This window comes from Micropterus salmoides, unplaced genomic scaffold (assembly GCF_014851395.1).
Source record: "Micropterus salmoides isolate LMB-PRFRI ecotype aquatic unplaced genomic scaffold, ASM1485139v1 Ms_hic_scaffold_1, whole genome shotgun sequence".
Lineage (NCBI taxonomy): Eukaryota > Metazoa > Chordata > Actinopteri > Centrarchiformes > Centrarchidae > Micropterus > Micropterus salmoides.
The window spans coordinates 53,084,203-53,097,215 of record NW_024040040.1 but is presented as its reverse complement, the minus strand read 5'-3'; positions in this window follow the sequence as shown (position 1 = coordinate 53,097,215).

Here is a 13,013-nt window from a genome sequence, read left to right as displayed (position 1 = left end):
GAGTTTATGGTCTCAGTCGCTAGTTTCAAGTCTTCTTCAACACAGCATGATGTTCATTTAGTAATTTATGGTCCCATTTAGAGGAACAGAGACCAGGAAGCAGGGGAGGCTTTAGGGCGGGGCTGTAGAGGCGACCTGGCGGCGACAGACTGTGTACATTCATAGGTGTCACTTTTTTGAAAGCATTTGTTAAAAATGTTCTGAGAAATAGCTTTCACCAAGAAATGTTATCAAATAAATGAAAATGCTAACAAGAAAACAATTTAAAGCAATTTAAATATAGAAGAAACAAATGTGCATTGCCCAAAAAAGAAACAGGCTGCTGATAACTGCATTATATTCCGTTATATATTTTTATTCATGAATTGTCACCTGCCCGCTGAATTTTTTGTTTCTCTTTTTCATAAATGAAGATATTTCCACCATAAATTGGAGCAGAAAATGTCTCCAGAAGACATGAGGACTTGATTTGAAGATCATTTGAGGTATTAATCCTCAAGATTTCAGCTCTGGTTGACCAGAAGCGACTGCAGCCCGACGGTCGCTTGATTCATTTAAAATCTGTTAAAAACGGAAGAGAAGGCATTGAAATGTCTTGGTCTGAGACGGTGGGGCCACCACTCAGACTAAGCTTAGAAAAAGGTGACTCAGTTCCTGGATGTCTATGGGATCAGGATTGTTATTTGATCCCACAGACGCTCAACAATTGAGAACGACTAAGACATTTATTAGATTCTGACTCTGATAAAGATAAAAAAAACTGTAAAATTCCTGAACTCTCCTTTTAACCGCATCACACACATTTAAGCTGCTCTACGTGATCTCCTTTTCATAACTAATGTTCTTTCAATTCCATTCACTGAGCCTCCCCCAAAACTGTTTGGACCCCCCCTGAGGAGGCTCGCCTCCCACTTTGAAAACCTCCGATCTTGGTTCAACTTTATTTTGAAGCCGCCATAAATGTGGGCCGTATGCAGAGCTTCAACATTAAATGTTTCTGCATTTATTCAGTGTGTTCCCTTTTAAAAGTGCCTCACTAGCGTCTGACGGCCAGATGTGCTAACACATGATGTGATGCTATGACAAGTGACACCCGAGCAGCCACTCCAGATGCAGAGTGAATTTCAAAGAAAGGTTAGAAGCTCTTTCTATCAAACAGCTTTTTTACTTTCCACATATTGTTTTAGCAACTGAAAGGCAACGTCATTACGTTCCACACTTGCCTTTTTATATAGTAGCTTTACTAACCGAGTCCACCAGGAGTCCACGTACTGGACGGGAAGCAGAAGACAGAAACTGGTGCAATGCAGAATTTAACGAATCTAAATGGACTCAGTGTTACAGCGTCAGATGACAGTCTTAGTTGCGTTTTTAGCCGTCTTTTTAAAAACATTAATAAAGCCACAGTCTGTCGGTGGTCATTCCAAACAAAACCACGGCCTGCAGTCACTTCTGATAATCACAGATCAATTATAACCTCACATACGGAGCCACCGGCATATCACCCGTTGGTTTGTGGACTAAAGTTTGATGCCTCGAGTTTGGCATTTTAGCCATAACCTCCTTTTTTGGGGGGGAACCAGAAGTGACCATTTTTTTTATATGAGAGGATGGAGCTATTCACGTTAATTTTCAACATTTTTACAGTAAATATTGCTAAAATATGGACATTCGCCTGGTATATTTTGAAAATATTGTATGATAACTGTTGTATTTTAGTTTATTTTCATCAGAGTTAGAGGTACAATTGCATTCTAGGTGTATTAGAAGATATTCAGTTGCATTATAAGCTTCCTTATGATGGTTAATATAAATATATTAAATTTCTTGCTTCTGACCTCTCAAATTAGCAGCCAGCTCCTTAGTGTCTTTCAGTACAACCGAACGCTGAACAAGATATTTTTAGGCGACTTAAATGTTACAGTTAATTTCATGAAATGAAAACACACTGTGAAAGGGTCAAAGCTCTGAGAAGAAAACATCAGCAGCACCCAAAAATAAGTTAACTGCTAGTTAAACGTACACAGAGCAGCGGATACGAGTCGCCTCTACAGCCCCGCCCTAAAGCCTCCCCTGCTTCCTGGTCTCTGAAAAGTCACAGATAGCAAAACTTTTTATTGTCAGTGCCTTTAGAGTGCACAGCCCGAACCTGAAGACGATCCGATTAGTCCTCTAGCGCTAGCGAACCATTTTGCCACACCCATGCATGAAAACCATATGACAAATAAACTCTTGCCACGCTTGAGTTTTGTGCAATGTTTCATGAGTTTTTGAGCACATTTAGGCCGCCAAAAATGCGATTACTTTGCAGAACAGAGAAGAAATTCTTGCACGTTTCATGCTCGTGCCCTAACTAACAGTCGATCTCACAGTCTGTCTTCTCAGCAGGAGGCAGGATCAGTTCATGAATGTTTAACCGTGACGGCACCTTTGCTCGCCAGAAAATCACAAATGAAGTCAGAACAAACCACCCTGGTCATGTTCAGCGGAACGAAGGAATACGTCTTCTGCCAGGCGCTCTCACTTCCTCCCTCTCCCAGGAGTACAGCAGAAGGGGATTCTGGGAAGGGCAGCCCCACACTACAGGCTGGCATTTTCACTATTCATCACCGCACACAGTTTTTATATAATATGCTCCTCTAACATGAATAAACGCCATTTTCTGATTGTTTTGTTTTTTACACCGGGGACAGGACGGGAGTTAAGATCCACTCCTGTGTTTCTGCCACACATGAAGTGTTGGGATGGAGGATGAGGAGTGGTTGCCATGGTTATTGAACTAGGTAGTCGTTTCTTCCCTCCCTCTCCCTCTCCTACATGGTGTTTTACAGTCAGAATTGATCTGCATACCTGGTCATATTTCAGGACTCCACTGTAATGGAAACACACACACACACACACACACACGGACAGGATGTAATGGGTTTTAGATACACAGCATATTGGAAATGCCAAGCCACCGTCTCCGATGCTAAATCAGCCTCTGTGTGTGTGTGTATGTGTGGACGGCAGGTATTTTTAGAAGTCAGTGTCAGACTGTTAGCACGACACACACACACACACTGTCAGGTTGTGATGAAGACGTTTTATCCACGGAGGCGAAACATAACACCTCTGGAAACGCCAGAGCGGTCCTCCCTGCATCCATTTCCTCCTCTGTTAAGTAGAAAATAAATATTTATAAACTATCTTTTACAAGGGAGTCCTGTATATAGCATATAGAAAAAGAGGGAGTTAGCGTGTGTGTGTGTGTCGACAGCAGCTGTATCTGTTCTCATGTCAGACCTTCGTTGAGACTTCAGAGCGCCTCTAATTAGTACAACTTCGCCCTGCTGGTCCTCTCTCTCGCTCTCTGTATCTGTCACAGACATGCAGTACTACTGTCAGTACTGACAGTAGTACTAGTGTGGAAGATGGACTACACCTTTTATTCTTTCTGTTGATGTTCTTACTACTTCTGTAGTGAAAAGTAATTTTATTACCATTAATATTTACATTAACATCTAACACCGCTTCTAATTAGTATTCGGGAGACTCGTTTGATTTTATACTTGTAGATCTGTTTACTTGTTACACAAAGTCCTCCAACCTGAACGACAACGTAGGGCGTTTATCCACGCCTCCCAAGACGACACATATGAGCGTTAACTATGTTATGGCTATACTATAAATACACTATAAATAAAGATTATTGTTATTATTTCCACTGAACAAAATTATAAAGGCAATACTTTTGTTTTTGCCCCCATTCATCATGAGCTGAACTCAAAGATCTAAGACTTTCACTATGTACACAAAAAGGGCCATTCCTCTCAAATGTTGCAGCATGGGTATTGCACAGGTGTGCCTTAGGCTGGCCACAATAAAAGGCCACTCCAAAATGTGCACGTTCACTGTAGTGGGTGGGTCCGTGTCAGTATCGGGTGTGACCACCATTTGCCTCACGCAGTGCAACACATCTCCTTCACATAAAGTTGATCAGGTTGTTGATTGTGGCCTGTGGAGTGGCGGTCCACTCCTCTTCAACGTGAAGTTGCAGTCAGGTCGACACCCCGATGAGGACGACGAGCACGCAGATGAGCTTCCCTGAGACGGTTCCTGACAGTTTTTGCAGAAATTCTTTGGTTATGCAAACCGATTGTTGCAGCAGCTGTCTGGGTGGCTGGTCTCAGATGATCTTGGAGGTGAAGATGCTGGATGTGGAGGTCCTGGGCTGGTGTGGTTACACATGGTCTGCGGTTGTGAGGCGGTTGGATGTACTGCCAAATTCTCTGAAATGCCTTTGGAGACGGCTTATGGTAGAGAAATGAACATTCAATTCACGGGCTGGTGGACATTCCTGCAGTCAGAATGCCAACTGCACGCTCCCTCAAAACCTGAAACATCTGTGGCATTGTGCTGTGAGATGGAACTGCACATTTTGGAGTGGCCTTTTATTGTGGCCAGCCTAAGGCCTTCTATTGTGGCCAGCCTAAGGCCTTTTATTGTGGCCAGCCTAAGACACACCTATGCAATACCCATGCTGTCTGATCAGCATCTTGATATACCACACCTGTGAGGTGGATGGATTATCTCTGCAAAGCAGAAGTGCTCACTAACACAGATTTAGACAGATTTGTGAACAATATTTGAGACAAATAGGCCTTTTGTGTACACAGAGAAAGTCTTAGATCTTTGAGTTCAGCTCATGATGAATGGGGGCAAAAACAGAAGTGTTGCGTTTATAATTTTGTTCACTATACATAAGTCACAAAACCTCTGTCACATGACATTAAACACGTGGTTAACGTGAAACGGTCGCAGTTTGGTTAGGCTTACTGTGCTTTCAGCTAAGCGAGCATTGTGGGTGGCGCGATAAAAAGTCAATGCAAATACACAGAGTCTCTGCTGGCCGACGGGGAGCTGCTGAGTGACGGGGAGCTGTGGAGGAGAGAGCGCCTGAGCTTTTTGACAAACACCCCCAGCTCTGACAACTGAACCGTTTACCGGTGGGAGGAGCTCAGAGTTAACCTATTTATTAAATTAACTTTTTTATTTAATTTTTGTGATTAAAACCTTGATTTACTTTCACTCGTGCTTCTCTGCAGCGAGCTACTGAGTGTTTCCGACTTCCAGCGTTGTTGTTAGCACCAGTGGGCACCCAGAGTTACTACTTCTTCATATTTACATTAAAAACCCAAACACAACTGGACATTGCTGGGAGGAAAGCAAGCGAGGAAGTTGAACTACCTGGTAAGTTCAGAAAATATGTATCTGTTGTTTTTTGTTGTACTTTACTGTGAACAAGTTAGCACAGCCTGATCGAGCAGAACTCCATTCAGAAAACAAACATTTTAAAGTTGTTGTCCCGCTGACTTGCTGACAGACCTGACAAAGCATGAATTCATATGTTAGCATCATGGTGTGGTTATTTCGGCATCACACGTGGCGGAAGTAAGTAACGCCTTTTGGTTAAAACATAATATAACATTAACTTGGTTTCACATGGGACTTGAACGCCGTTCTCCTGAATAAGAGTCCTGGGTTTGACCCATCCGACCTCCTTGTATATGTATATATTGGTTGTAATAAAGTGCTGCACAATCTACCTATATTGTTGTTTTTCTGGTGAAGACAGTTTCCCTAACACAGCACTGTAATGTCTTCTGTTGAAAATAACCCTGATGATGTCATGGTGATGTCAGAGCCTGTGGGACGAACTTGGGACATGGAGTTTGAAAGGGTGTACTGAAAGATGCTGGAACACTTGGCATTATGGGAGGTGTAGGACTCAGTGGTTTGGGATTTTGACCCACATTAGGATTTAGACCCTTTTTAGACGAACTGTTGTGAGTCATCTTTGTGAAAATGCAGTACCAAATCATTGGATGGCCCATTTAGCACTTCCACTACTGCTACGAATGGACTACTAGTACCATAGGTTATTAATTTGCTACTAGTAGTACTGCATCTACTTGTTTTATGATGCAAATGTCTACTACTGCCACTACTATTCAATTCAGTTCATTTCAGCTTTATTGGCATGAAGGTAAAACAACAATATCGCCAAAGCTACAAATACATTACAAAAGAACAATTCATTTCATACAGTTTGTTAAATAAAGAAAATAAAACAGTAATGTGTGTGTTTGTGTGAATTAAAAAAATAAAAAATAAAGTAAGAAAGTTTATAAAACAGTAAAGTGTGTGTTTGTGAGTTAAAATAAATAAATAAAGTAACAAAGTTTATAAAACAGTAAAGTGTGTGTTTGTGTGAATAAAATAAATAAATAAAGTAACAAAGTTTATAAAACAGTAAAGTGTGTGTTTGTGAGTTAAAATAAATAAATAAATAAAGTAACAAAGTTTATAAAACAGTAAAGTGTGTGTTTGTGAGTTAAAATAAATAAATAAATAAAGTAACAAAGTTTATAAAACAGTAAAGTGTGTGTTTGTGTGAATAAAATAAATAAATAAAGTAACAAAGTTTATAAAACAGTAAAGTGTGTGTTTGTGAGTTAAAATAAATAAATAAATAAAGTAAGAAAGTTTATAAAACAGTAAAGTGTGTGTTTGTGAGTTAAAATAAATAAAGTAAGAAAGTTTATAAAACAGTAAAGTGTGTGTTTGTGAGTTAAAATAAATAAAGTAAGAAAGTTTATAAAACAGTAAAGTGTGTGTTTGTGAGTTAAAATAAATAAATAAATAAAGTAAGAAAGTTTATAAAACAGTAAAGTGTGTTTGTGTGAATAAAATAAATAAATAAAGTAAGAAAGTTTATAAAATAGTAAAGTGTGTTTGTGAGTTAAAATAAATAAATAAATAAAGTAACAAAGTTTATAAAACAGTAAAGTGTGTGTTTGTGAGTTAAAAAAAAATAAATAAATAAAGTAACAAAGTTTATAAAACAGTAAAAGTGTGAGTTTGTATGAGTTAATATATATTAATAAATTAAAAATTAAATTATAATAAATAAAAACATAAATGTGTATATTAATAGACAAAAAAACAACTAAAAAAACAGTATCAAATTCAGTTAATCAGTATCAGTGTGAAATTTAAATAAATAAATAAATAAAGGAACTACAATAACAAACAATGAAAATAACAATAGTTTGAAAAATTTACAGTACAATTAGTACTATTACTATATCCTAGTGTGCTGATAGGCTATTAGTGGTAATAAGTGGCTGATAAGATTGATTGTGAAAGTGATTGTGGACGGCTCTGCCAGCTGATTACTCCCTTTAGGAGAAAAATGTAAAAATGATCACAGACAGAAAGCACTTACACTACTTACTTATACATGCATGTGTCATTAAAGCAGCTGGAGGAGTAGTTTCTGACCAAAAGACACGGTGATGTTAAACATAAGGCAGCAAAGAGAGAAACACTTTCACTTCCTCGCTTTCATCTCCCCGTCTACATCCTCATCACCACTCCTTCACTCCTTCCCCCTCTTTCTCCTGTTCTTCAAAGACCATTCACATTTCATTTTCATCCCCCCATCTACCCTACTCACAGTCCTCTTCCTTCTCTTCTTCCCCTCCACTCTAGCTCATCATCTTCCTCTTTCTCAAGTTTGTCTTTGCCTCTTTTGGAAGCAACAAAGCGCTCTGATAGAAATGATATTTTCTGTGCAGGTGGGCAGTGCAGGTGTGAAATGTTTGGTGTTAAATCAGTGTTAAAAGAAAAAATAAATAACTGGAATGATTGTGTCGCATTTAAAATTATGGCTGCCTTCTCTGAGAAACTACCTGGAATCAGTCCTCTCCTCAGTGATAGCTGTATCTTTGAGGTCCGTCACAGCAGGGCTGGGCGATAAAATGTTATTACAATAAAAAACATTGCATATCATTCCATATCGATAGTTGTCACCATAAATCAAGTTTTAAGGCTGATTTTTGCCCCTGAGTGAAAATTGAAGAAACCAGATGGTTAATTGTGTGGTTTGTCACAAGCCAGCTCTTAGCCCGTGACGAAAAGGAGGTGAGACACAACAGGTTTGCACGCCAATGGTATGATTTATTATAAAAGTATAAGAAGGGTCAAATGATCACCAATAATATGTGGTGTGGCAAAGTATGACTATCAGTTGTGTCAGCAGTGAATGGATGAATGAGATGTGTGTGTTGTCAGGATTAACCTGAAACACAAGACAAACCCGGTAGGACGGCGGCCTAGAGAGAACAAAAGACTGATCAGTCCTGGCTAAATAAGCTCTGCACAGGTGATTGTCCAGCCCAATCAGCCTCCCTGCCTGCAGCCTCCTGCAGGAGAAGGAAGCAGGAAGGGGGAGGGGCCGTAACAGGTTACACTTTCCTTTATGGTCAGATTGGGACAAACACTTCACGCCAAACGGTGGATCGCTTCACAAATCTGAGGGAGAACATTCAAAACTATTAAATGATAAAAAAAAAATGTTAACATATTATTATATTGATGTTGATGAAAATTATATTGCAATAATTATAATTATTGTTTTATTGCCCAGCCCAGCTACGTCAAAGATAAAAATGCATAAATTTGCTTTGCCATCATTGAAATTTCACAATGCAGGTTCTCTAAAATGTAAAGAAATATAGGTGCTTATTTCTGATGCAAAGACAATAATGATAAAATAAGTGTTTTTTTAGTATTCTCCATAGCATTTCTATTTGTTTTATTAGACGTTAAATTAGTTAATAATGTGATGTTTGCCAGATCTGTGTGAGCAGCAAAGCCCGTTACAAAAGGAGGTCGAACAAAACAATAAGTTTATTAAATGAACCATGAAAGACGCCCAAAACTCAACCCAACAAAATAACAGGTCAAACTTACCGAAAAGGGAGGGAAGCCCACAAACCTGAACCACCCTGAGCTAAACTACACCAAAGAGAAAGAAAGACTAAAGTACCACATAGGGGGGGGGGGGGGGGGGGGGTGTGTAAGTATATCAGGAAACAGGAAGCTGCATTCACACCTTTTCAGTTTATTTTTTTTTAGATAGATATGCTGTAATAAATAAAAGAAATGGAAACATACTGCTTTTAGGCTTCAAATGGTTCTTTAATGAATTCATGTGTTTCTGAGCTTCGCCCTGCTGGTCTCCCCCCTGTTGGACTCGCCTCGGGTCAGTGTGAACTTCTGTAGGATCGCATACGAGGCGCTAAAAGGTGAGCTGAAAGCAGCACTCTGTTGTCATGGAAACAAGACGAAACCGCTTTTTTTTTTTTTCCTGAGAGAGCGGAGAGGTCTGTTTTTGTGTCCGAGGTCACGCTGGTCTCAAACATCCAGCGCTCCCTGACAGGGACACTTTGACTTCTCCGCCTTTCCTTTATTTATTGTCTCTCCAAGGACTCACTGCTCTCTGAAGTACGAGTGTCTGTCCTTTAGCTGCCTATAAACTCAGGAGTAACTGGGACCCCTCCGTGACCTTTAACCTCCCAATTAGCTGCTTATAATCTTCAGCTGACTTGTATTCTGTTCTGAATGTCAGCTGTAAATGCTAAAAGCTTGCTGCTGATAATGTGGTAAATGTTAGCCCCTGATGTGAATGGGTAATGATCTAATGTGTGGATGAAGTGAGGCACCGGGGGAAAAAGAAGTCCTGTTTGAGTAAAATCGCAGGCTCCTCTTCAAAATGTCACAGGAGCGTTTTTACAAACCGCAGCGTTTCAGGCTGTCAGCACGGTACTGAGACTTTCACACGAAGTGCTCTCACAGAGGCGGATTCAATTAGGAAAAAGTATCACAGAGACAAACAGCTGGTGGAGCCGACTCTCCAGTCGCTGCCGTTAAAGCATCGCAGAAGAAGGAGAGGACATGGCGAGGTGACGCCATTAAAAGAGCTGCAGTCAAAGCAAACCATGTGGAGTGCAGACATTTCAGTTTTCAACCTCAGCCAATCGTGCAAACTTTACTTTACCAACAAGACCTCCAACTAAACGACAAAACTGGTTTATCCACGCCCCCCAAAATCACACAAATGCAGCGTTGGGCAAGCTACTTGGAAAATGTAGTGAGCTAAGCTACCAGTTACTCTACATTAAATGAAGCTTCACTACACAGAAGCTACCCCCAAGGAAATGTAGCAAGCTAAGCTACAGCAACGTAGCAAAAAGTAGTTTACTACATCTAAGCTACTTTTATTTTGTTTTAATTCAAAGTCATATCATTGCAGCATAATGCAACAAACAGAACCACTGTTGTTTGTATAAAGCTACTGTAAAATGATCACATTATCATCATTAATGTTGTTTGTTATTTCAATAATTGTTCCTTTGAAAAATTCTACTGCTTGTCAAAAAGCAAGATATTTTCAATGTCACATATTTTGAGTTTTGAGTTTGTTTTTGGTTGTTTTTTTTCCTCTTTCTTTAGTTTTTATAATGTCATTTCATTGTTTATTAATTGTATCATTTTTATTGTTTATATGTGAATTTGTGCTCTGGCAACATTGTTTACCTAAACATTCGTGGAAATTCATAGTTTTCAGTCGCGTGACATGCGCTGACCTGGAGGGGAAAAAGACCGGGATAGCGGCTCACACCGTGACTCCCTCGTAGAGACGCCGCAAGAAAGCTGCTAAATTTTATTTATATCACCTCTCAACTCAAAAAAAAGAAAATTTTTTACACAAACTGCATGTGTTGGGCGCCAGGTCCCTGCCGCCGCTCGACTGATGTTTACGTTCACCTCACACAGCCCAGGCTTGTCTCCTCAACGATTAGTGCATCCAAAAGCACAACAACAATCAGCATTTTGGCAACACCAAAGTAACAAACTCAGTAAGTAGAAGTACTGCTTCCTGGTTCTTTGCCTCACAGCCTTGGCCCCGGTGGAGTTTGCATGTTCTCCCCGTGTCTCCGTGGGTTCTGTCCGGGTGCTCCGGCGTCCTCCCACCATCCAAAGACATGCGGACTAGGTTGATTGGGGACTCTAAATTGTCCTTAGGTGTGAATGTGTCTTTCCGCCTTTCGCCCGACGTCAGCTGGGATTGGCTCCAGCCCCCCGCGACCCTGTACGCAGGATAAGCGGTTGACGATGGATGGATGGCCAGAGAGAGAGAGAGAGAGAGAGAGAAATCTCTCATCTCATGGAAAGTTTCTGGCTGGACCCTGATCCTTCTCACAAGATGTCTTACAATAACTATCACAACAGAAAGTAAACTCAGTCGTGCGTGTCTTCATTCTCCTGACTGATGATTGTGATTTAATGGTTTGCAAACAACGGTGGAAAAGAAAGGAGCAGTAGTAGAAAAACACCCGACATTCTCCAGTTAAAGCCAGAAGCCTCTACTCGCCCATTCAGAATTTCACTGCAAGGCAAGCAACACCCCACAAAGTCCCGGTACTTTCGGACTACTAGCCCTCGAGCAGGGGCTTTTTGGGGGGTAAAATAAAGACCCTAGAACAAAATTTAGACCCTGGTCCCTTCGGTGGAAACGTAGTGAGTTCCTCCAAAGGTTCCTAGTTCCAGGTTAAAGTTATAAAACACAAAAACAATTACATGCTGAAAACAAGAAAACACTTATAAGACTAGAATAGAGGTTTAAAATAAATAAATAAAAATAGAATCAAATAAAATTCAGTATAGAAGTAAATATAGAAGAAACAAATCTGCTTTGTCCAAAAAAGTAACTTAGTCTAAAAAACAACCTGCTGATGAACCTGCATTAAATTTGATAATATTTTTATATTCTGAATTGTCTCCGTCCACATGAATTTTTTTCCACCATAAATTGGTGCAGAATATGCAGGAAATTTCCCCCAAGTCCAGCCGCCTTTTTCATCAATGAATATTTCTTATAAATAGCATTGGAGCATCTTGTTGTCTTGTTCTCGTGACTCCAATATTGTGCATCGTCACGTCTCGTGGACTAAGTGTTTCGTCACACCCCTAAAATGAGCCTTTAAATGTCCGCACCACCTTTCAACACAAAGTGACGCCCTTGCACGGGACTCAAACGTCGCTCTCCTGAGTGAAAGTCCTGGGTTTGGTTTGACCCGTCCATCCACCCCCTCACACTGGCTGTATAGACTCATCAAAAATAATCCTCTCAATCACCATTCGTGTGTGTGTTCATGCTGTCACCGTCTCCTCAGGAGAACTCGACAGTAACACCGTGCAAAGACAAAAACGCACCATAAGACACAAATCCTTAATTAGTTTACCGCCTCACTAATGTGTGCACAAATGCAGACGCTCCCTGAGTTATCGGTGCACTGGTACTGCACACAGACGCTCCCTAACTCAGTTTACCTCAGCCTGAGGGATGTTCGCCTCGCAGACAGTCGCTAACTCAGTTAGCGCAGCTGTAACCTAATATCACAGGATGAGGATGTAGTGAGAGCGGCATCTGACTGTAATAAGTGTGTGAACAGGGAATAACCATGCGTGCCTCTAAGCCACGTGGATGAAGGTCTCACCTCCAGAATAGGAACATGAGGAGAGAAACCGTGTCCAGAACGCCATCGTCAGTGTCAGGTCAGTGATCAGTGTGCTGTGACATCACTAGTGGGTGTGGCTACGGCTCTCCAGAAGAGGAACGTGACACAATGCTTCTCAGTTTGGTGCAAAGTTCCTATTTTGAAACATTTGATTTCATATTGAAAGATTAATAAAAAAAGGTCATTTAAATCCTTCTTACTGAACAAAGAACAAAGAAAAATAGAAATACTTTTTCCATTTCTAGGACCTGAATCCATACATTAGATTTTAACGACTTTAACGTGCTTTAATTTCTTTAGTTTTGGGGTCTAATTTATAGGAGGAACATCATGCCACATCTCAAAATCCAACTCACTCCTGTGACACCCTGCGGGGTCAGGAGTGGGCGTGGCCTATCTCTCTCTCTTCCTTGTAGAGGAAGAGATGATTGTGGTAACTGGGCCCAGTTCCCTTGAGTGTAGGATATTTGTAACACTGTCTCCTCATTCTGCAGGAGGCTGCTGTCGAGGCCAGGTCACACCTCCCTGCGGCCCGGCTCCCCGGTTTTCCCCTTCAGTTTGGTTTTCTTTGGTTTTGGACTGTTGCTTTGTGGTTTTTACCTT